Genomic DNA, 21,959 nt, shown 5'->3' with positions numbered 1-21,959 from the left:
CAAGGGGGTAGGAAGATGCAATATTGAGACACCCTGAAGGTCTCTCTTAAAAACGTTAGAACTGATTGTACAGCATGGAAGACACTGGCACAGGACCACCCACCATAGTGTGCCCTCATCAGTGAGGGTGCTGCACTCTAAAGAGGATGGCAGAATTGAATTAGCTCAAAGGAAATGTGAGATAAGGTTAGAGTGCCCAACTTGTGGCAGAGCATTCCAAGCTGATATTGGGCTGATCAGCCACAGTTGGACATACTATAATTTATCTCTAACATAGTGATGTCATTTTGGTCTTCTTTGATAATGAGGGACAAGAATCAGTCTGAGGTCAGATTTGAACTCTATCCACTGGACCACCTATCTGTCACTGGTTCTGCTTGTGAGATGCTGGGGTGGGGATGGGGTTGGACAAAGGAACCAAAGGACTTGAGGTACAGGGCAAGTCTCTTAGGTACAGTTCCAGAAATTCACTAGCAGAATAAGAACCTTCCCCTTGGGACCTGGGGCTCACAGATTAAGACCTTGCTTTCTAGGCATACTAAGAAGAATTTTGAAAGTCAGCTTTTAAGAATTTCAGACCCTTCTTGTACAGGATTTATAAATTGTAGTGCCAAAGTGCCAAGATTCATTACCAAAAGTTAGATATGGAGAATTCTCAAGAGGAATTCTTAGGAAGCTGCAAGGGACTACAAGGTGGGAAGCAAGTAAAAAGCAAACAGATTTAATCAGCACATACTCATCACTAGGAATAGCTCCATTCAGGGAAGGGACACAAATGGGTTGATGGGTCACCTTCAGGTACAGAATGGTGCCAAATATTTGGGGAAATTATATAATGACTACTAAAAAAGATCAAAGCAGGGTTAGGGTCTTTTCTGGAAACTAGTGAAGGAGGTTAGACCTCTACCAAATTGGTTAACATGTAAAGGGATCCTGGGTTTGGGAGCTGGTGTGTTATTTGTACAACCCTCAGGTACTTGGGAAAGATCATGAAGGGACTAAGCCCTTACGACAGCCACACTGCAATAGTAGGTAGGTCAAGGGTTACTTCAATCTATATCTTGTTTCTTATGTTTCCCTTTAAACTCAATGGGACTTTTTCTTTTTAAAACCATTTTATGGTTCTATTCTTTCAGGCTTCTCACCCTGGAAGATCTGTCCTTCTAGTGTTCCCTTATCTCATTAGTGAGTTTTTCCTAGAACTATCATTTTGATGTTCAATTCTTTCCCAGTTCTTCTTATTCTTTGACTTTTTCCATTGTTACCTGTTGTGTTATCTCCACAGTCACCTTCTTCTGCTTTTCAACTCCTTTTAAAAATTGAAGGACAATGATCATACTTCACCCATATCCAGTATCTTTCACTCAAAGATCTCTAAGCACTTGTCTCATAATAAATTGTACCCATACGGATCAGATTACAGATCCTCTCAAGTAAGTGGAAAGACTTTTTTCAAACCCAGAACTAATCCAGTCCAAAGTCTGAACTGAAGGAAACAGGGACAGAGTTAAAAATGTGACTAATTCTGGAGTCCCATTCTCTAGTACTTGTTCCATGTATGAACTTGGGCAAGTCTCTCCCTGGGTCTCAGTTTTCCCAACTTTAAAATGGGTTCACTCAATAGATTGAACTAGATTGCTCTGAGGTCTTTTCTAGCTCTACAGCTAAGCTCCTGTGGTCTGTCTTTCAGTCTTTAGCCCATCTCTTCAGGGTCAGCTGCTGCTTGGTTATAGCTGGTATAAACTATATGCTGTCTATAGCTTTTTGCCTATCAGGATGAAGTGGATGCAAGCAATGCCAAGGATCCTTCCCTCTACAACCTTAATAAGAGAGGAACTGAGTAACCATCATTCATTCTGTCTCCCAAGTCTGTCACCTTGGGGTGGCCTTTAACTCTTCCCTTCCCCTCATCTACCAGTTACAGTCTTATGGATTCCAAAAAGTATAAGCTCCTTGAGGACAGGAACTATGAGATTTGGCCAAGAATTTAATAATTGTTGGTTGACTGATTTCCACAACATTTTTGCTATTTATTCTTTAATCCCTATTCCCATTGTTACTATTCTGGTACATTTAATTCAACAAACATACATTAAGTGTTTATTATGCCAAAAGTACTTGCTTGGCACTAGGGTTGAAAAGGCAAAAATGAAATTACCCTTACCTTCAAGGAATTTCATTGGAGTTTCCAGGGCGTGAGTCATGACTCCCTGGAGGTTTTGCTGTAATATCAATTAAAAAGAATTTATTCAGTGGCTATTATGTGCCAGCCATTAGGGGCTTGGCATGAAAAACAAAAATGAAATTTTTGCCCTTAGTGAGCTTACAGTCTATTGAAGAAATAACATGCACACACATATGTCTATGCAAAATATCTACTTCCTCCTCCTGACTCAAATCCATAATATCCCTGCCAGATGATATCTAAGGCCATGCCACTCATATTCTCAAAAACATTCAGTAGCTTATTATTACTTAAATGTAAAATTCAAATTCTTTTGCACGACCCTGAAGGTCCTCCACAATTAGTCACCACTCTACTTTTCCAAACTTATCTCCTATTTCTCACCCTCTACTTTGCTTTCTACTCCTCAAACATCCTGCACTCTGTCCTCTCCACCCTTCCTCATGTCATTCTCTATTTCTGGACTTTTTGGTCTCTCTCTTAGATTGAAGATAAATTCTTCTGTAGGAAAGCTCCCATAATTACTAGTCAGTAACAATCATTTCTTTCAGATTTCATATATCACCATGCAACTTTGGAACCTCTCGATATTTCTCAGATTTGGTTTCTCAGGTTGTTTAGAATAAATAACTAATTCAAAACTTTCTCCTGAGTCCCCACTGCTGTCATTTCTTTGACATATCAAACAAAAGAGACATTAAACCAAGAAGCAAAAGACATTAAGACAGAAGAGCAAGGTAAGCAACAAAGAATTCAAACAGGCAGCCAATCACAAAATATATGCCATTTCTTTTTATTCCATGGAAGTGATGCTAATATTCCTCCTTATTCCCCCTGCTTCCCTTACCATAGAAGGAGAAGGATGCTGTTAGTTCAACTTCAATTGCACCATGATAAAGCTGAGGGTCTAATGCTGTCTTACTCTTAATAACTCTTTCTTTCCGAGTTTAGAAAGTTAGGACATAGCAACAATAATGCCCTAGTGTTGGTTTCCTTCTTACTGTGGTTCTGGAATCATCATGCCAAAGCCAAACTACTACTCTATAAAACACTTCCTGTGATTTCCCCTGCTCTCTAAATCACCTGCCAGCTTCTCCTGTCCCCAGCTGCCCCCAGTTCTTACACTGTTCAATTCTGGGTCTCACCACTCTCTTGATATGCCTTCTTTCATTCAAGTCTGAATTAAGGGCAGGGGTCATCGCTGCTTTATGTTACATAATATTGGATATTTCTGTATTTTCTGTATTTGTATCTCATCACCCCACCCAAATGATTAACTCTCTGAATTCATTTGTGGCACAGAGATCTCTGGATTCCAGGTCAGAGAATTTGATTCTGGTTCTGCCATTAGGGTAAATTTGGACAAGTCATCTGACCTCTCTGGGCTCTATTTCCTCTTCTGTAAAATGAGAAGTCCTTTTGGACCTTGAGCTATGAATTAGGAAGAGCAGGGACCCTTATAAATCTGGGATTCTTCCTCTCCCAACATAAAATGCTCTGCACACAGTAATATCTTTTGAATTAATTAATTCATACACCATGAGGGAGGTACTTTACTGATGCAAAGGTGAGAGGATTAGAGGTGAACTCAGAATAATAAGTGGACAAATCCACTGTATGTAGACTATTGTAATTCCTGATTTCTTCCAGCTTTACCAGCAGTTCATTTAGGGGTCTTCTAACTGGATTGCTCTTGAATGACATCACAGCTGGTACCATGGCAACACCAGCCATGCCTTTGGGCAAGCCGAAATCCCCTCCCCCTTCTTCCTCCATTTCATCTATCCATCCCCACTAGCTAAAAGGTCAAAGAGACAGACAAGAGGAAAGCATTTAGAAAGGAGGAGGGACCATGTTCTGAATCAGTGGTCAAGAGAGAGCCAGGTGAGGCTGCTGTTATTAAAGTGGATATGATGGGGACATTTGTCCTCATCTGTTGAGTTCTTGGCTTCTCTTTCCTGTCCATCATTCCTGGGTAATTTCCAGGGAGCAAGGAATGAAATAGGTAAAGGTCACTTTCAACACATACAGATGGTCACTTGGCTATATACAGAAAAATATTAAAGAGTCCAACCTCTGACTCCAGATTCTGGGAAGGGGAGCAAAGGGAGTGTGATTGCCTTTGAGAGCTATCTTCTTTTAATACATTTATGTAGTAAGCCTCTGAAGTCTCAGCCCTAGACAGGATTTCTGCAATCATTTATATCAAGTATAGTTGGGGGGGGGGGTTGGCTTTTTTGCAAGGCAGTGGGGTTAAGTGACTTGCCCAAGGCCACACAGCTAGGTATTTATTAGGTGTCTGGAGCTGAATTTGAATTCAGATCCTTCTGACTCCATGGCCAGTGTTCTATCCACTGAACCACCTAGCTCTATATCATCTCTATATCAGCTAAAGTTTTTGAAAAGTGCTCTGGTAAAAGTCTAAAGGAACTGGTTTCAAATCCTGTTGTTTGACAAATAATGAGTCAATTCATCTCCCTGAGCTCAGTTTCCTCATCTGTAAAGCGGTGGCCCAGATGCCTCTGGAAGGTGCTTCCAAAACTAGATCCAGAGACAAATAGGATGAGTCACCTCCTATCACAAACACAGCAAAGTCATAACTGGACAAGACTGGGCTCTACTATGTCCCAAGATCAGTTTTGCTATTTCTTTTCCTCAGTGCCCTTATGAACTTAGGATGAGAAGTCTTCATTTATGCAAATATGGAGAAAGTTGCCTTCTCTGATTCAGGTGTGGGAAGTGATTTCTCTTATGCAAATGTAGGCAGGTGTCTTTTCTTATGCAAATGTAGGCAGGTTTCTTCCCTTATGCAAATATAGGGAATAGTCTTTAATAATCACATCTTTGACTTTCCTTACAACAACCCCTTGGGGTAGATAATAATAGTAATAATAGCTGACATTTATATAGCGATTTAAAGTTGGCAAAGCATTGTATATATTATCTCATTTAATCTTGGCAGCAACCATATGATGGAAATACTATTCAGATCCTCACCTTACAGATAGGAGGTCTTTAGGGATCTGAGAGAGGAAGCAATTTTGCTAAGGTCACACAGCTAATGGCTATCAGGGCTGGAATTTGAACCCAGGACTCTTGTCAGCACACGATTAAATACAAATATGGAAAATGTGCAAATAAGATGCTGAAAATGAATAAAGGCATCTCCAGTCCAATTAGCAAACCTTTATTAAGGGCTGATTAAGTGCAAGTGGTAGGGTAATTGTTCCCCTAGTGGGGCAGAGTTGGCTTTGGAACTCAGGAAGACCTGAATTGGAGTCTCTACTCTGCCAAATACTGGTTGTGACCCTGGTCGAGTCATGTAGACCCTAAGTGCCCTATGTCATTCTCAGACTTTATTTAAACTGCAGACAGAAAAGGTCCTGAACTGCATTAATAAAGTGGGTTTTCTTATTCTATATAAATGAAATAATAGATATGGCTTTTAGAAATATGCTAGGAGCTCAGAATGAAAAGTGAGAAATGGAACATACAGCATTTTATTCTGAGACAGCTGTAAGGATAGTATTTCTTAGGTACATATATGAAAATTAAAATATAGTATGTTAAGAAAGCATTGGTATTACTACGGGGTTAGTATTTAGTCGTGTCTGATTCTTCATGATCTCATGGTTCACAGAGTGCCAATAATGTCCCTGGGGTTTACTTAGTAAAGAGAATTTTAGGCAAATGGAGATGAAGTGACTTGCCCTGAGACACATAGCTAGTACCTGAGGACTAGATTTGAACTCAGGTCTTCCCAACTCCAGACCCAGCATTTTATCCACTGCCTCCAATTAGGTGGTCTCTATTTAAGTAAACAGGTATTTATTAAACACAACTATGTGTATCTCTAGAGATGCAAAGAAAGGTAAAAATTAGCCCCTGCTCTCAAGGGGCTCACAGAATAATTTGCCAACAGTTAAGTACAAGCAAGTTATAGATAGGATAAATTGGAAAGAATCTTAAGACAGAGGCTTTAGAGGGGACCAGGAAAGGTGGGATTTTAGCTGGGACCTGGGGGAAGTCAGGGAAGCCAAGAAACATATGAAGATTCTCAAGGTGTGGGAGGATGGGGAATTGGTGGGGGGGGGGGGATAAGGGAGGATGAATGGGGTCCAAAACTGAACAGGACTGGATTGCTTTTGAATAATTGCAAAGTTCTTTTAAAGACCACACATTTCTCATTTTAAAGACTGCACATTCTCCCTGAAAAGAATTGGATGGTCTCTTTTTAATACCAATACTTTATCCAAGTTGTCTGACTAGCCTTGTGGAAGACTCCAATCTCTGAGGGATTATTTACTATTTATTTGGTTACCTTTTCCAGTTCTCATGAACATTGGTGCCATAGTCATCTATCATACTCCCTTGTTTTTCTCTTCTATCCCTTTTATCCAAGAGTTCTAAGCCTTCTTGTATTTGTGGACCTTCTGATGAATCCTATGGATTAATTTTCAGAATAATGTTTTTAAATACATAAAATAAAGGATTACATAGGAAACCAATTATATTGAAATAAAGATGTAATTTTCCCCCAAGTTTATAGACAGCCTGAAATGTTTTTTTTAACCTTTTCAATTCCATAGAAAATTAAATTCTGGTCTCACATTCCCTTGAGTTCTCTGGCTATTCCATTAATTCTTTATAATGATCTTGAAAGTTTAACTTTGGGTCAGTCATTCCCATTCCTTGATTTCAGGATCTTAGACCCTCATGCTAACCAAGGCCTTGGCTACTTGAGAATTTATATCAAAACTGACCAATAATTAAAAATGAGGATTATGAGGATAATAGAGAGACATATTATGGGGGTAAGTAGGCTGCCATTCAGAGAAAACATGAGAAAACTGGTAGTAAAGGATGCCATTAATATAAACATGTTAGAGAAAATTATGATAATGGGCTGCTACTCAGTAAAAGTATGATGGCAATGATTGCCTTCTTGATAAAAAAGAAAAATAAAGGAAGACCCTCTGTATATTTGGTACCACTTCCATTCCTCCCACCCCTGGATGGAGAAAAGTTACATAGGATGTGGAGGGAGGAATATGTTACCATCTGGTCTAAATACAACTAGAAGAAGGTCTTCCAGACACTGTTCCCCCATTTCCTAGGTGAGGAAAATGAGGTCAGAGAGAAATAACTTCTGCCACCACACAACTAGTATCAGAGGCAGGGTCTCTTTTACCACAACTAGTTTCTACAATATTGTCTTCTAGATCCTTGAAGGCATAATCTATTTCCCTTGGGGAATGTTTGTCATAGACATCCCTCCCCACCCAACCCCACTCCATCCTATTGAAAGTCAAGGGGACTGTAACCAAGATCAAAAGAAATGTAGTAAATTGGGAAACAACCTTTACAACTAATGATTCTGACAAAGGACTCATTTCTAAAATATACAGAGAACTGAGTCATATTTTTAAAACATAAAGACATTCCCCAATTGACAAATGGTCAAAGGATATGCAAAGGCAATTTACAGATGAGGAGATCAAAGCAATCCATAGCCATATGAAAAATTGCTCTAAATCATTACTTATTAGAGAAATGCAAATTAAAGCTTCTCTGAGGTACCATCTCACACCTCTCAGACAGGCCAATATGACCAGAAAGGATAATTATCATTGTTGGAAGGGTTGTGAGAAATCTGGGACACTATTACACTGTTGATGGAGCTGTGAACTCATCCAACATTTCTGGAGAGCTATTTGGAACTACACTCAAAGGGCAACAAAAATGAGCATACCCTTTGACCCAGCAATACCGCTACTGGGTCTATACCCTGAAGAGATGATGAAAAAGGGTAAAAACATCACTTGTACAAAAATATTTATAGCAGCCCTGTTTGTGGTGGCAAAGAATTGGAAATCAAATAAATGTCCTTCAATTGGGGAATGGTTTAGCAAACTGCAGTATATGTATGTCATGGAACACTATTGTTCTATTAGAAACCAGGAGGGATGGGAATTCAGGGAAGCCTGGAAGGATTTGCATGAACTGATGCTGAGTGAGATGAGCAGAACCAGAAGAACATTGTACACCCTAACAGCAACATGGGGTGATGTTCAACCTTGAAGGACTTGCTCGTTCCATCAGTGCAACAATCAGGAACAATTCTGGGCTGTCTGCAAAGGAGAGTGCCATCTGTATCCAGATAAGGAGCTATGGAGTTTGAACAAAGTGCAAGGACTATTCCTTTTAATTTAGAAAAAAATGGTATCTTATTGTCTGATCTTGTTACCTCTTAGACTTCTTGTCTCTTCTTTAAGGATATGATTTCTCTCTCATCACACCCAATTTGGATCAATACATAACATGGAAACAAAGTAAAGACTGACAGACTGCTTTCCGTGGGGGGTGGGGTGGGGGGAGGGAAGTAAGATTGGGGGGAAAATTGTAAAGCTCAAATACTATCTTTAATAAAAATAAATTAAAAAAGAAAGTCAAGGGGACCAACCTATCCTGGCTACACTGAAGACTAATGAATCAGAAAATCAGCCACAGTCTCTATCTTCTTGGCAACATCTGTTCCTATTTTCCAGACATGAGCTGATGCTTATCCAGCCAGTCTCTGAAAGGTCCAGGCTACAGTGACGAGGAATGATGACTACCATGGCAACAAGCCTTTCTTAGGAGGAGTCATACATTTTGACATTTTTGATGATGCCTGAATGATGGCCTTTCATAGGCTTCAGAGTTCAATCTCAGAAAGACAAAAGAACCTGACAACAGCAATTATTTCAGCTTTCCCAAGCCTCTACCGGGGACTCTTCCCTCTGATCCATGATTTCCCTTGACTGTGTGATACCCATAGACCTCTGATCGATGGACATGCCACCAACAGCCATCATAGCATGGGAGGAACTAAGCATAATCTCACATCTGTTCCATTCTCTCCCCTAATGAAGCCACCACTCTAGTTCAGGCACCCATTACCTCTGGCAAGGACCATCTATTGAAATAAGTTCTTAATTGGTCTCTCTGCCTCTAGTCTCCCTCTTCTCTAATTCATCCTCTCCTCAGATGTCAAATTGATATTCCTAAATCGAAATCTGATCATATAACTTCCCCTTCCTCCTAAAAATAATTCTACTAACTTGAAAAGCAAGAGGACCTGGGTTCAAATCCTGCCTCTGATGATCCACTGTATGTATCCTTGGAAAAATCATTTTCCATTCCTTGGGCTCCAGTTTCTCATCTATAAAATGATGGGGTTGAATTGGATGGTCACTTGAGGTCCTTTATAAGTCTAAACCTATGATTCTACAACTCACTTTTCTTGAATGTTTTTGCATTACTCTTCCTCACTTTTTGTTGCTCCCACCAAACTAGCTTATATGCTGTTCTCTGTACTCAGTACATTGCATCTCCCTCTGCCAAGCTTTTGCACAGACTGTGCATCATGCCTAGAAGGTTCTCTCTTTTGGGATTCACAGCCTCATTCAAAGTTCAGCTCAGGTTCCACCTCTTATAAGACTTTCCTGAACCTGCCATTGCTGTTTGCCATTATCCTAAATTACTTTTCATTGTTGTATCCTTTAGCAGAATGTAAGCACCTTACGTTCTATTTCTACTTATGTTCTTGTATCCCCAGTCCCATACACAGAAGGTACTTGTCTCAGTAGACCAAGGGTCCATACTCTTTCAATAGGGTGGAACTAAAATGACAAAGCCTAGTTGTAGCACAGTGTCTGGACCCGAAAGAGGAGGTTGTATTTGAAGGATTACTAAGGCATAATAAGCATGCTCAGAATCAGGATCAGATGGGGCAGATGGTGTCAACTTTTGTGAACTAGGGGAGAAGGAGATTTTAGTCCTAGAAGATTAAACCTATCATCTTACAGATGAGTAAACTGAGACCCAGAGATAAGAAAGGACTTTAGATCAGATAGTCAATTACTGACAGGTCTAGATTTAGAATCTGGATCCTATCAGAGCAGAACCATAGGGCACGAATTCAGATCCAGGAGTTCAAACAGCCAAGCCATCAGGTAGGACAGAATCAGAGGGAAGAAAGGTTATTACATTCAGTCAAGACAGCAAACATGTTATTCAACATCTACAATGAACTGAGAATTGAGAATACAAAGGCAAAAATTAAATCCAGTCCCTGACCTCAATAAACTTATATTCTATTGGGAATGGAGATACAGCATATGCTCAGATAAGTAAATATATAATAATTTAAGAAGAAAAAATGTTAATAACTAACAGGATGAGGGGAAACCCCATTGATAGTTGAGCCTGAAGGAAACTGAGAACTCTAAAGACAGATGCTTGTTTCAAACATGACACTCTGAAAGGAAGTACAAGTCAGATTAAAATATAATTGGGAAATGTTTAACAAAATAAATCAAAATATAGTAAAAATATAAATAATATTACATCTTAAAATCAGCTCAATATGCAGCTCACAGAATTCTTCCATAGTTTAGGAGCCCCTTTTTCTGTAAATCATGTTTTGGAGGAAGGGGAAGTTATATGATCAGACTTGGGCTTTAGGAATATCACACAAATAGCTAAATGGTACAACCATTCAGAACACTGAGTTTGGATTTAAAAAAAGATTTGAATTCATATTATATCTCAGATACTAGCTATTTGACTTTGGGCAAATCAATAAACCCATCTATCTCACTTCCTCAGTAAAATAGAGATAATAGATAATAATGTGGTTGTTTGCCTTAAGGAACTCTGTAAATATGAGAAGGAATATATTCCAGGCATAAGAGACAGGCTGTGCAAATGCATGGAGGTGGGAAAAGTAGACCAAAACATAAATGCATGAGGGATAAAATATGAACTTGTCTGAGAAGAAAAGCTGGGTCAGATTATAAAGATCTTTAAATGCAAATTATAGAGTTTGCATTTTATCTTAGTGGCAATAGGGAAACACTGAAAATTCTTGAGCAGGAGAGAGACATGGTCAGATTTCTGCTATAAGACTTTTTTTCTTTTTGCCAAAATAAAATTATCCTGATTTTACATTTTTGGGTTTTTTTATATTAGAAATACTGGAATCAGGGAAACCAATTGGCAAGAGGCTATTTTAGTAGTATAGGTAAGAAGTGATGAATGAAGGACTGAAGTAGAGAGGTGATCATGTAAAGACAGAGGAGGAGCAGATGCAAGAGATGAGTAGCAAGGTTGGACAAAGGGGTGGAAGAGGGAAGAGCTGAGAACAACTCCAAGATTACCAACTTTAAAAACTAGCAGGGCAGTAATACTCAAAAAACAAAAAATAGGAAAGTTTGGAGGAGGAATAGATTTAGACAGGGAAAAAATAAGTTTTATTTGGGAGATACTGAGTTTAAGATGCCTAAGGAATATCTGGGTGGTATTAACTTGCTAGTTCTATACATTGTTCTTTCTTGCCAAGCTCACTGAAGATTAGTCCTCAGATTGGTAGTACAATGGATAGAACTGACCTTGGAATCAGGAGGATGGGAGTTTGAATCTGACCTCAGAACTTGCCACTTACTAATTGTGTAACCTTGGGCAAGTCACTTAACCTAACTGCCTCACATCCAGCACCATCTCTACTTAAAGATTTTATTTATTTTGAGTTTAACAATTTTTTCCCCCAATCTTACTTCCTTTCCCCCACCCCCCACAGAAGGAAATTTGCCAATCTTTACATCGTTTCCATGGTATACATTGATCCAAATTGAATGTGATGAAAGAGAAATCATATCCTTAAGGAAGAAACATAAAGTATAAGAGATAGAAAGATCAGATAACAAGATATCAGTTTTTTCCTAAATTAAAGGTAATAGTCCTTGGCCTTTGTTCAGACTCCACAGTTCTTTCTCTGTATACAGATGGTATTCTCCATTGCAGACAGCCCCAAATTATCCCTGATTATTGCACTGATGGAATGAGCAAGTCCATTAAGGTTGACCATCACCCCCATGTTGCTGTTAGGGTGTACAGTGTTTTTCTGGTTCTGCTCATCTCACTCAGCATCAGTTCATGCAAATCCTTCCAAGCTTCCTTGAATTCCCATTCCTCCTAGTTTCTAATAGAACAATATTGTTCCACGACATACATATACCACAGTTCACTAAGCCATTCCTCAATTGAAGGACATTTACTTGATTTCCAATTCTTTGCCACCACAAAAAGGGCTGCTATGAATATTTTTGTACAAGTGATTTTTTTTTACCCTTTTTCATCATCTCTTCAGGGTATAGAACCAATAGTGGTATTGCTGAATCAAAGGGTATGCACATTTTTGTTGCCCTTTGGGTGTAGTTCCAAGTTGCTCTCCAGAAAGGTTGGATGAGTTCACAGCTCCACCAACAATGTAATAGTGCAGGACCATCTCCAGTCAAGATGATTCATATCTGGTCACTGGACCCAGATGGAGGAAAAAATGAGGTTGGTGACTTAACACAACACTCCCTCACTTAAATACAGGTCACTTGATTGTCATGGTATCACCTCCTCTATTGTCATGGTCTCCTTTGAGAATGAAGGACAAACATCAAGTAAGTGTTCACCATTAGTCAATGGAAATAGTCATGGAGATTTCATCTGCTCTGAATTCAATAGGGAAAGAGGAAATGATTTTCAAGGCCCCTCCCAGCTCTGACATTCTATGTTCTAAGTCTTCTCCCAGCTCTGACATTCTGTATTCTAAGCACCCTCCCAGCTTTGACATTCTGTGTTCTAAGGGTCCAACCAGCTTTGACATTCTGTGTTCTAATGGTTCTCCCAGCCCTGAAATTCCATATTCTAATACCCTCCTAGGTCTGTTCTAAGGGGTTTCCCAGCTCTGACTTTCTATGTCATCAAGAAATTGTGGTAGTATAGGGAGGGCACTAAACTTGGAATCAGGAAGATGCAGTTTCACATACTGACATATTTTCTGTGATTCTGAATAAATCACCTTCTCTGTGCCTCAGTTCCTCACTTTAAAATGAGAAAGTAAGATCGATGGTTTCTTCTATAATTAAATCTATGATCCTATGTTTTAAGTTCCTTCCTAGTTCTAAAGTTCAAGGTTCTCAGATCTCTTCAGTTCTAACATTCTGTGTTGTAATATCGATTTTAATGTTGATATTCTATATTCTGAGATTATTTCCAGTTTAAACAGTCTTTGTTCTAGTGTTCCTTTCAGCTTTGACATCATATGCTCTAAGGCCTTTTCCATTTCTGATGTTCTATGTTCTAAGGTGCTTTCCAGCTCTGACAGTCCATGTTCTAATTTAACATTCCACATACTAATAAGCACTATATGAGTCTGTTACCTACAAGGGGGAGAGACACAAAAGGGATTACCTTCTAAAAGATTTGAATAGTTACTTCATTCTTTTTTTTTTCTTTTTCTTTTCCATGTATCTATTTTTAAAGCTTTGGAGGAAAATCAGGTGCACAAGGGATGACTCCAAAGCCTGGGACTTTCTTTGTCCTTAGAGCAGCCCCCTCCCTTTCCTTCTTCAAATTGCTCCTAAAAGGGCTTGGGAGGCCCTGTGCTGAGGGTTCTCAAGTGCTCCTGAACCTCAGGAGACATCTGAAGCTGGGATGCTGCCCTTGCCTATCAATTTGTATGGAAGGTGTGAGCTTGGCAGATCTTGCATGAGAAATAGGCAAGTGTCCAATCAAATAGCCTCCTTTTATCTGTCTCAATCCTTCCAAGGGCCTGCTATTCAAATGAGGTGAGATCATCAGATTTAGAACTGGAAAGGACCTTAGCAATGACCTACAGAGATGGAAACTAGGGTCAATGGGGTGTCACAGAAAGGATTTTCAGGGGTCAAAAACCCCTGGCCACTAGGTACACCTCTGAGACTCTAGAGATCATTCTTAGATGCATATATATGTATTTAAATACATGCATACACATAGATGTAGATATAGTATGTAATACACATGCATATAACATATATGTGCATATATACTATGGGTTAGGTGGTACAGTAGATAGAGTGTCAGGTCTGGAGTCAGGAGGATCTGAGTTTAAACCCAGACTCAGACTCTTACTTGCTTTGTTGACCCTTCACTCTGTTTGCCTTAGTTTTCTCATCTGTAAAATGAGCTGGGGAAGGAAATGGAAAACTGTTTTAGTATCTTTGCTAAGAAAACCCCAAATGGGGTCACAATGAGTCAGATAAGACTGAAAAGACTCAACAACAAAGCATATGTGCCATGTGAAATATGGATAGTCATACACATGTATGTGTATTTGTGAACTGTTTTGATCATAGAAGCCCCCTTTTCCTCAACTTGCCTTTTAAGTAACCTTTTCCCTCCCTTCCATCACACACAATTATGTTGTGTTCACAGAATTCTGAAGGGCTAAGAAACTAGCAATAATTCAGTTTAATACAACACAAAACAATTTTTTTAAAATGCAGAAAATGGGGCAGCAAGGTGGCTCAGTGGATAGAGCAAGGACCTTGGAGTCAGGAGGACCTGAGTTCAAATCCAGCCTCAGACACTTGATGATTATCTAGCTATGTGACCTTGGGAAAATCACTTAACCCCATTGCCTTGCAAAACACAACAAAAATTGTAGAAAAACCTAAGCAATCAGCTGCCACTTGATTTAACTATTCAATCCAACAAATGTTTATTAAAATGGATCCAGCATCAAAGATACAAAGTCAAAAATGGAATTGGCCCTCAAGGAGTTTATGTTTATAAAACGAGGAGCAGGAGAGAGTTGTGAGAGAGGGGTGGTAGGGGATCAGTGATATGCCTTTGATTAATTTGATGAGCTCCCAGTGTGAGCCTTGTTGTGGAAAAGTTGGGAGGGCAACTTGGTTCAAATTCCACTTTGTATGATCCTGGGCAAGCCACTCGACCTCCTTCAAGCTCAGGTTCCTCCTGTATGAAGAGTTAGTGGCCTCTAACTTTCTAAAGTAATGATCTATGAGAATACATATCTCTCCTTTAGAAATGGGGCCATGGACATTGGCTATGGATGAAAGAAATCTTCTGATTTATGTCTCAAATTCAAATGATGGGTTTGGAGTCACTGCTTAGTATCTTCTAGGGAATATGTCCCCATTATTGAGGTCGCCTACAAGATGACTTTCTTGACTCAGACTCTAAAGAGTAGTGTTGAAGACTTCCAAAAATCTCTGGAGAGGTATCCCTTACTTACCTTGGTTTATTGTGTAAAAGAGAGATCCAATAGACTTGCTTGGTCCTTTTGGCTTTTCCCCCTCTGTTTTGTTTCAATTGGAAAGATTCTTAAAATATAGCAGAGCTAAGAACACCCACAAGTCTTGGGGAAGGGGGAGGGAATCCCTTCAAGGAGCTGCCTTGGAGCAGAAGCACATAGGAGTTTTTGTGTGCTCAATCATGAAAACAAAGAAGAGAGATCATGTCTGACTTTTGATTATCTTTCTCCCTTTCTAAGCGTAGATTGGAAACCAGAGAGTTGACTTCTTGTCAACTTGTTGACAAGACTTTTTTAAGTGATAACAAGAGTTGAGAATATTTTGGAGAAGCATAAAGGAACTCCATATGTCCTCCCACTTGGCCCCAGTAGGTAATCTATGGACGATGTCATCCCTGAACCATAACTACCTAGTTAAAGGAAGGGGGGCTTCTTAGACATCTCAAAAATCTGCTTTTCTAGCAAGAGAGGAAGGATTTCTTATATAGAACCAACCTACAAGATCATCTTGAGAATTCCCTAGTTTGATCCGATCTCCCATGTAGCATTCCTTTAGTCAGAGAAAAGGAATGAATACTCATGTTGTCCTTGATGCTAGTGGTTCAAGAAGAGCCTTAAAGCCATGACATGGGGAAATAGAGGCCCTGTATATTATCCTCTATGATCATGAATTATTTGAATAATATCAGGAAAAGAATTGTTTGTACATCACCCCCCCCCAAATTGTGCCAGTCTGAGAAGGATTGGGCAGAATCTAGGGATGCACCAAATATTGGGTTGTCATTCCATTGACATCCCAAGTTCAGTTCCCTTTGAGGAAAGTGTAAACCTTGGGGATGGCACTAAAACAGAAGGACTTTAGGACTTTGGAAGAGAAATGAGATTTGCTAGCATGGTAGAATTGTGTTGATTTATTGTGAATTCTTTATGGGTTATCTTGGATTCTTTTCCTGTGGTCTTTTGTGTCTTCCATTTTATTAAAGTATGAAATAAAAGCTGCCCTGTATTTAATATGCTTTTTAAAAAAACTTTGAGTAATGTATGGGAACTGGGAACCCTGCTGCAATGGTGGGAATTTATAACCTTGTATTACATTTGGCAAGAACTTTTTCATAGTTTATGCATTCTGATGGGAGGGGTACAATCTATAGAAAGATAAGTAAATAGGAAGTAATAGAAGGAGGAAGAAGGTACTGGCAAGTTTGAGAACCAAGGAAGCTTCCCAGAGGAAGTCTGATCTAAACTAAGTCATGAAGGGAGATGAGGACACTGAGAAGAAGAGACCAAATAACATTTCAGAAATGGGGAAATGACTTATGACAGTTCATCCCCTGCACTTCAACTGACCAGTAATATCTTGCTTCTTTCCATACAATCAAGAATCTCAGTTTTGGCCATGGGGCAGTCCTAGGTTATCAATAACCAACAAACATCTCTTAAGCACTTACTATGTGTATAATTTCTTTCATTATATTTCAACAAACATTTAAATGTAACAATTAGGATCCTGGGTCCCTGACCATCTGGCCCTGATGAGGAGGTAGTAATCCCAGAAGACAAGTTATCTTGTAGACATTACTATTTGCTGAATGTGAGGCACATAATCATTACTAAGTGACTTTTTAATTTTCTATTTTTTCCTAATCATATGAAAAGATAGTTTTCAACTTTTTTGTAACATTTTCAGTTCCACATTTTTTCTCCCTCCCTCTCCAAAACAGTGAATAATCTGAAATAGGTTATACATGTATAACCATGTTAAATTTATTTCCAGATTAGTCATGTTGTGAAAGAAGAATCAGGAAAAAAAGGGAAAAAAACACAAGAAAGAAAAAAGCCATAAAACAAAATTTGCAAAGTGAAAATAATATACTTTGGTATTCATTCGGATTCCATAGTTAGAAAATGATTTCTTAGTGGGGTTATCTGGGCCTCCTACTCAGAACAACTGGACAGACATAACAAAATTTGCTAAAGAATCATATATGGGGCATATGCTGCTAGCTACCTTTCCCCAAGAAACATTGACATATATGAGAGGTCCTATGACATAGTTATGTCTCTGCTCAGATTCAATTGTACCATGATCACAGAATTCTGAGGACTAATTTAAGAGTACCAACAGCCATTAATTTAATTCAAGTTAATGCAATAGATATTTATTAAGCACCTTCTGTATATAGAGCATTATGCAAAATTCTGAAGGGGAAGCAAAATTTGGAACAACCCAAGTGCAAAAGTTCTAACCCTCTTCTAGTAGAGTAACTGCACAGATTTTCTTTGCCCTCTAATTCAGCCCTAGAGCCGCTCCTGTTGTGTTAATGACTCTTTTGTGGAAAACCCTCAAAATGAAAAGGTGAAATAGATACTGTACTTGCCTTATTTCCCTCTGAAGTCTCTCCTCTTCCTAACTTCCCTATTTCTGTTTCCCCAGGTTCACAACCTCAGAGACACCCCTGATTTTCATCAGTTGCAATCACTTTTACTGCCATAATATTCCTCCAATCAATCTCCCTTTTCTCCAATGTAGCTCAACTGCCTCTCACTTCTCTCCTATATAATTACCACAATTTCCTAATGACTCTCCCTGATTCCAATCTCACTCATCTCCAAAGCCATCTTCCACAGATATGCCAAAATCATTTTCCTAAGATACAGGTCTGACCATGGTACGACCCTGCTTAAGAACCTTCAGTGGTTTAATATCATCTCTAAGAGAACGTATAAACTCCTCAACTTGACCCTTTCAATAAAACCTTCAGATTCAGAATTGATTTCACATAAGTTCCCCTTCCCAGCCCTTACATTTCAACCAAATGAGTCTCCTTTCCCTGATACTCAACATTCCATCTCTTACCTCCAAGCTTTTTCAGACTCTTCCCCCATGCCCAGATTTTGCTAGAATCCTGGAACCCTTACTTAAATGTTTAGCTCAATGCCACCTCTTTCCTGATATGTTTTCTTCCTCAAAAGATGATCCTGAAATTTTAGAAATAGCAATGAGTCCAGCCCCCCTCATTTAACATATGTGGAAACTGTGTTCCGGAGATGTGAAGTTTCATTTAGACTATATTTTTCATCTATTTATCTGTGTCCATGTTGCAACTTTCTAATGAAATGTAATCTTGAGCTAAAAGGTAATGGATTTTTCTTTTGAGATCTTTACATTTCAACACCTAGCAGGGTCCCTCATACAAAGTTGTGTTTCATTGTAGTGGATAATCTGGGGCTTGGAGTCAGGAAGGCTCATCCTCTTAAATTTGTCCTCAGATACTTACTAGCTTGTGACGTAGGCAAATTATTAAACTCTTTTTTGCCTCAGTTTCCTCATCTGCAAAAAATAAGCTCTAGAAAAAAAATGGCAAACTACCCCAGTATCTTGTCAAGAAAACCCCAAATGGGGTCATGAAAAATGGGACATGACTGAAACAACCAAACAAGTGTGTGTGTGTGTGTGTGTGTGTGTGTGTTTGTGAAAATGAGTTAAGAAAACAATTCTTCCAGTTTACTTATCTCTAAGGAGAGAAGTCTCTAATTGCTCTATGTCAAAAAATAAAACAAAAAATAAGAACATAAGAGGAAAAAGAATCCTTAATAAAATCCCACATAAAAAGTGCTTTTCTGAAAACAAGCCTATGACATTAGGTCAAGTAAATATTATTTTCTAGAAGAGAAAGAAGAGGCTTACTACACAGGGTAATTGACTTGACCATGATTCCCACAACTCCCAACCTAGCTCTCCTGGGACCCTTAGCCACCACTCCAAGTCCCTATTTTGTGCTTGCTCCTCTGAAACTGGAGGTTACCAACCAACTCTATCTTAAATCTCAAGGCAGTCACTCTTGATTGGGAGAAAGGAAAAAGAATTGACTTCACATCAAGAATTTCCCTATAGAGATTTCATAATCACAGATCTAAACCAAAGAAAGGGGAAAGAATGAGAGGGACCTTGAAGGCAATGTCAGATCCATTCTAACAATGCAGATTTATGGACTTTGATAGAGGGAGTGACTTACCCAAGGTCATATAAGCACTAATGTGGCAAAATGGTGCTAGATTCCTAATATCCTGCATACAAATTTAGTGTCCTTTGGACAAAACTGTTATTTTCCTTGGTCTTCCTGGTTCTCTGTCCACCTGTAAGTTTGTTTTTTTTGGGTTTTTTTGGATTTTGCAAGGCAGTGGGGTTAAGTGGCTTGCCCAAGGCCACACAGCTAGGTAATTATTAAGTGTCTGAGGTCGGATTTGAACTCAGGTACTCCTGACTCCAGGGTTGGTGCTCTATTCACTGCGCCAGCTAGCCGCCCCTCCACCTGTAAGTTTGGACAATGCCTTTGGGCATAATGATTACTCCCATGGAGAGCAGTATGTGACTACTTTCCTATCCCCTTGAGATGACTTCCTAGCCAACTAGAGGGTCTGGAACAGGAAAAAGGTAGAATACATGCTGTCACCTGGAGAGGGTCTCAAAGAAGTTATTGCTCCCCAATCCAACTTTTTGTGTCTGAAAGGAAGTTGAGTTGAGAGTTTTTATATCATGGAATATAAAACTTGGAAGGGACCACAGAAGCCAGAAGGAAGGGACCTCTCATTTTATAATTGAAGACTGGGGCAGGGGAAGGGGGGTAAGGAGTTGAAGAAACTTGTCTAACATCAAACAAGGAGGTACATGTCCCACTTTGAGATACAAGCCCAAATCCTCTGACTTTAGAGCCAGATTCCTTCAAAGAAATTGCATCTCAGTCCTTGATCTTTATTTCTTGGACAACCATATGCTCCTGGCCTCAGTTTCCTTACCCGCACAGTGAAAGTGATGGAATAGTTGATCTCCCAAGTCCCTTTCAACTTTACATCATTTGCTCTTTTTTCTCCTTCCTGACCTTCTTGGCCATCAGGATTTGATCACTACCCCACCCCCATCCTTCTCTCTTCCCTTCTCTCTGTCTCCTCCAGGTTCCTGAATTCTACATCTTCCTTGGATTTTTGAACATGAAAACCCACCCGCTTGCTCTCTGAGGCCCAGCCTTGCTTCCCTGGCTCCTGTCCTTCTTTTGATATCCAGCTTGCCCTCAGCATGGTTCACCCTTCTTTCTGGTGTCCTCCCTGATATGAGCCTCTGACCGTAGGCTTCCTAGCTGTGTGTTAAGAATCTTGTAACTAAGCCAGTCAAGCTTGAGGCTGATGAGGTCAAGACAAGATTTGTCTCCAGTCAGCCAAATGGGTCATCAATGACTTCAGCAGAGGACCCTCCAATGACACAGCAATTGTTGCAGCATCCCTGGGTTCTACAGGGAGATGGCAGGACACTTTGGAACCCTTTAGATTCACAGGAGGAAACGATCATGAAGGGAGGGGAAATGAGAGGGGAGGCACCCAGGGTTAAAGAGGAGAGAGAGCTAAGTGGGATACTAGTCTGGAGATGAACCCACCCAGACCTGGGCCACAGGGCTGCCTGATGCCTGATGGGTATGTCCATTCATGTAAATGGCTAATGTATTTTGGAAGTGCTCAGAGGCAGGGTTACAGGATAGAGACCCCCCATAGAGCCCCAGTCTCCCCCTCCCCCTCCCACATTGATGGTGCCTGATGGCTTGCCATCAGAACTAGGGGAGAGAGGAGCAGAAAACCCTGTTTCAAGTGCCTAACAGAGGGAGAGGGGAAAGGCAGGGGGTTAGGGAAGGGAAGAGTGTGGGGGTTGGGGGAGAGGGAGGGAGAAGGTGATTGTCATGGTTACCTCTCTGACAAAACAAATGGCCCTGCTCCACAGCGGTCACCTAACCAGCCACCAAAATGTGTGGATTCATCTGCAGGCTGTCTGCCAGTGGGGCAAGGGGCTGGTTGGGCTCTGGGTGGGGGGGGGGGCTGGGCACAGCAGAGACTTTGCAGCAGGCGGGGCTAGCTCACAGCTGCAGAGAGGTGGGGGGTAGGGGGTGGGGGGTGAGGGGGTGGGACAAAGGCACAGCCGCCACCGACATCTCTCTGCCAGGGACACATGTTGCTGCTGCCCAGGCCGAGGTAAGCAAACTGTCCTGGCCCCATCAGCCCCAAGCAGGGCCAGAGCCAGCCTGGAGCCGGGGCCACTGAGTCTCTGGCCCTCTGCAGAGTTCTCTGGCTCTTTGACTCTCTCTCTGGCTCTGGCTCTGTATGGTTCTTGCTCTCTGGCTCTCTGGCTCTGAGTGTGTCTCCATCTCTGTCTTTCTCTGTGGGTCTCTCTGACTCTTGTCCTTGTCTCTCTGTCTCTGTGTATCTCTGTTTCCTCTGGTTGTATCTCTATCTCTGTCTTTCTCTGTGTATCTACCTATCTCTCTCTGTTTCTCTGTCTCTGTCTCTCTGATTCTGTGTCTCTTTTTTCTCTATCCTTCTGTCTCTATCTCTTTCTTTCTCTGTGGCTCTGTTTCTATCTCTGTTTCTGTATGTCTCTCTTTCTTATCTCTGAGTGCTTTTCTATCTCTGTCTTTCCTTATGTGTGTGTCTCTCTTCATCTATTTCTTTTGTGTCCCCCCCCGCTCTCCCTCTTTGGGTCTTTCTCTTTCTTCCTGAACCTTTCTCTTCCTCTTTCTGTCTTGTTCTCTATTTTATGTTACTCTCTCTGATGCTCCCTTTATCTTTCTGATTGTCTCTTTCTGTGTGTGTCTCTAT

General features: G+C 40.3%; 1 long non-coding RNA gene across 1 annotated transcript; it reads right to left on the bottom strand.

Annotated features, from left to right (window-relative positions):
- Positions 1 to 2,161: 2,161 nt before the first annotated feature.
- Positions 2,162 to 21,117, bottom strand: LOC141491163 (uncharacterized). The gene is made up of 3 exons (XR_012469497.1): positions 21,055 to 21,117; positions 6,507 to 6,628; positions 2,162 to 2,222 (listed from the first exon to the last, which is right to left on the bottom strand). It is a non-coding gene; the product is annotated as an uncharacterized LOC141491163 (long non-coding RNA).
- Positions 21,118 to 21,959: the final 842 nt, after the last annotated feature.

The sequence above is a fragment of the Macrotis lagotis genome, chromosome 1 (assembly GCF_037893015.1).
Source record: "Macrotis lagotis isolate mMagLag1 chromosome 1, bilby.v1.9.chrom.fasta, whole genome shotgun sequence".
In the NCBI taxonomy this organism is placed as follows: domain Eukaryota; kingdom Metazoa; phylum Chordata; class Mammalia; order Peramelemorphia; family Peramelidae; genus Macrotis; species Macrotis lagotis.
The sequence above is the reverse complement of the archived record's forward strand: the minus strand, read 5'-3'. Positions and strand labels throughout refer to the sequence as shown.